This window comes from Mandrillus leucophaeus, unplaced genomic scaffold, assembly GCF_000951045.1.
Source record: "Mandrillus leucophaeus isolate KB7577 unplaced genomic scaffold, Mleu.le_1.0 Scaffold34, whole genome shotgun sequence".
Lineage (NCBI taxonomy): Eukaryota > Metazoa > Chordata > Mammalia > Primates > Cercopithecidae > Mandrillus > Mandrillus leucophaeus.
In genome coordinates, this window is record NW_012103587.1 from 3984287 (window position 1) to 3987892 (window position 3606).

Sequence of the window (3606 nt, forward strand, 5' to 3'; positions counted from 1 at the left end):
TGGGCTCTATCAAGCCATTGGCATATTTAATAAATAGACCTGGAAGGACATAGAGGAATTACCTTGGACATTTTCATGACCACAAAGGGCTGATGATTGAGCTATTCAAAACAGAAATGTTCAGGTCATCTATTGTATTGTTATTTTTAAAATATAACTTTTATTTCAAGTTCAGAGGTACATGTGCAGGTTTGTTACTAGGTAACCTTGTGTCATGGGAGTTCGTTGTGCAGATTATTTTGTCACTCAGGTATTAAACCTACTGTAACCCATTAGTTATTTTTCATAATCCTCTCCCTCCTCCCACCCTCCAGCCTCCGATAGGACCCAGTGTGATTGTTCCCTTCTATGGGTCCATGTGTTCTCAGCATTTAGCTCCCACTTACAAATGAGACAGCGGAAGTTGTTTATCAGCTTATTGAGCTTTTGGGTCTCGACTATAGGGTTTTGGAGATATAGGATCATATCATCTGCAAACAAGGATTGTTTGACTTGCTCTCTTCTTATTTGGATGCCCTATCTTTCTTTCTCTTGCCTGATTGCTCTGGCCCAGACTTCCAATACTATGTTGAATAGGAGTCATCCATCCTCAATGATGCTGAAAAATCCCTGCCTCACTTTTACCCAGTGGTTCATGTGACCTTGTTTTTCCAAACACAGCCCCAGGCAGAGACTTGGGAAGATCCCCTGGATTGTCAGAAGTTAAGAAGGGAGACAGCCTGTGCAGGATGGATCTCTGAGCAACAAAATGAGATTTGCTTCCCACCTTTGTGCCCCAAATCACTAGAATTTATTACCTTGTCAAGAGGTCTTTGTATAATATATACATTATATTTTACACACTCTGTCTTTATTTTCAGTAGAGCAAGGAAAACTAGAGGACTCTTAGGTACATGTGTTCAGCCAGATGTCTATGTATATGAACGCCACAACCTAAACCCACATTCCCCTCGGAACTCATCAAATTGATGACCAAGAAGTTCTCCTAGCATCTCTTGCTAATAGGAATAAAGAGTGTGAGCAACGTACAAATCACAGGTTTAATGGGCTTGACTGTTAAATACAGGCATTCAGCTGATTCTTTGTTAAAATGGGGGTGAAGAATTGAGTCTGCTGATGTTTGAAAATTCTTGAAATTTGTCTAGAGAATGAAGCATTTGCTGTAAAAAAAAAAAAAGTTTGCAAAGCGATTGCTAATGCCTAGTAGAAAGTTCCTCAGCTAGCCAAAGAAAACCACTGCTTTCTTCTTTATCTTTTCTTTTTTTGTTGTTGCTATTATTGTTTTTAATTGGGTTATTTGTTTCTGCCACTGCTGCTTTTCAAAGGATTTGGTGGAGAAGTAGCTAAAAACCCACCTCAATACCAAGCCACACAGGTAAGTTCACCAGCATGTTCACCGAAACATAATTAGAAAACTAGGCTTGTGCATTTTGAAAGGCATTTTCCATTTTCTTTGCATCTGTATCCTCAATTTCTTTTTTACTTTGTGTGACCTGAATTGCATCAGGGAATGAGTCTCCTTCACCCACTCGGTATCTCCGTTAACAGATCCTGGGTGTGACTTCGTTTTGTGGGAGTATTTTCATGGACAAGAGACAGGACATGGCCTTACTCATGAGCACTGGGATTAAAGCAACATGGAAAGCAGGGTATTTCCCATGTTGTGGAGCTTGGCGTGCTGAAGCCAACTCAGGGTACTGCATGCAAAGGTGGTTTCCCAATGAAGTGGTTAAGGCACTTCTGTCCTGAAAAATGGCTTCAGGAAGAAAACAGGGGTCACCTCTATTTGTCTGCTCCTACTAAGCTCAAAGTAAAAACACAAATAGAAGAGTTGAATGCCCGCTGACAAATTAAACTGTTAAACAAACCCATAACTTTACATTTCAATGTACTATACAGCAAGTGAAGGAACATTTTGGTGGGAAGCGATAAGGCCTTCAACTAATCTTACATTTGGCATGGATATTCATCAGACTAACAGAAAGTCATCGAAGTTTCATCCGCTCTCTTTCCCTGATCACTGGGCAGCACAGGTTATAGCCACTCTTATTTTCTAGCTGATTGCTTTTCAACAAACAGGCCTGCGATATGTAAACTGAAGCGGGGGTTGGGAAAGAACATAGATTATAACTTCTGGAAATTCAGTTCCCTGGACATCTGTAGAAGTCTGTGCAGCATGCTGATACTCACATTTCTACCCCACAGTTTTGGGAAGTAAGAGAGGAATCCAGGCATCCAGGCTTTCAGAGATCATTATGCTGGGCTTCTGCTCCTAGATTTCCAGCTGCTGAAAACAAGAAAAAGTAAATATCTGTGTAATTTGACATTTAGATTTATAAACATGCATTAACATTTTTCCACACATGCTCATTTTGCAGAAATTGAAAGTAATGTAAACAATTTTAAAAGGTATTTAATCGGCCGGGTGCAGTGGCTCACACCTGTAATCCCAGCACTTTGCGAGGCTGAGGAGGGCCAATTGCCTGAGGTTGGGAGTTCGAGACCAGCCTGGCCAGCATGGTGAAATCCTATCTCTACTAAAAATGCAAAAATTATCTGTGTGTGGTGGCACACCCCTGTAATCCCAGCTATTCGGGAAGCTGAGGCAGGAGAATCGCTTGAACCTGGGAGGGGGAGGTTACAGTGAGCTGAGATTGTGCCAATGTACTACAGTTCTAAAAGACCAAGACTCCGTCTCAAAAAAAAAAAAGTTTAATCTGAAAAGGCATAAAGAAGTTGAATCTCTAAAAAATTAACTTTCCTTTTTCCTACAAACCTGAGTAAAAGTTTTTTTCCAGATGTCCCCATTTGATGATAAGAGAAACAGGACAAATATTTCTTACTTTCTAATCAGCAGAGCAAACTACCTAAAAACTTAGCATTTTAGTGGCTGAGGCCTTGGCTCCCATTTTGCTCTTTTGCATTAATAGTTTGATTATGTATATGTGTAAGGGCAAGAGTTTTGTATGGGGCCAAGAGTGAAAGATGCTACTGGCCCAGACATGCAGAGTTCTGGAGACATAAGAAAGACTCAAGACAACTGAGGAGTTGCTTGGATCCCTGAAGATTGCTGTAGATGTTTCAGGATTAGGGGGCGAGTTATTTACTAAACGTTTTACAAGCCATCCTGTTGGCTACCACGCACTTCACGAAACTGTCAGCCTCACCTTTGCCATTTTGGCAAATGCCATCCTTTGTCATTGGTATGGAAAGGGAAGTCTTAGTTGGATGTGTCTTAATGATCAATGGCTCCCCCTTTTCCAAACATTACAATCATCATATAATAATAGACATACAACTTAAAAATTGTCTTTGTGAAACTAATCTGTGAAACTGCATGCTTTTATGAATCTAAAAAGCTGGCAGAAAATGATCCTGAAAGGCTGGGCATGGTGGCTCACTCCTGTAATCCCAGCACTTTGGGAGGCCGAGGTGGGCAGACCACGAGGTCAGGAGTTTGAGACCAGCCTGGCCAATATGATGAAACCCCGTCTCTTCTAAAAATACAAAAATCAGCCTGGTGTGGTGGCAGGCCCCTGTAATCCCAGGTACTCGGGAGGCTGAAGCAGAAGAATCACTTGAACCTGGGAGGCAGAGGTTGCAGTG

At 41.3% G+C, this 3606-nt stretch overlaps 1 long non-coding RNA gene across 1 annotated transcript in view; it reads right to left on the reverse strand.

Moving 5' to 3' along the window:
* Positions 1–1250: 1250 nt before the first annotated feature.
* The window catches only part of LOC105545842, a 4942-nt gene continuing 2586 nt past the window's right edge, over positions 1251–3606 (reverse strand). The window contains exon 3 of the long non-coding RNA XR_001007000.1: positions 1251–2287. This is a non-coding gene — a long non-coding RNA (uncharacterized LOC105545842). The remainder of the gene's footprint in view (positions 2288–3606) is intronic.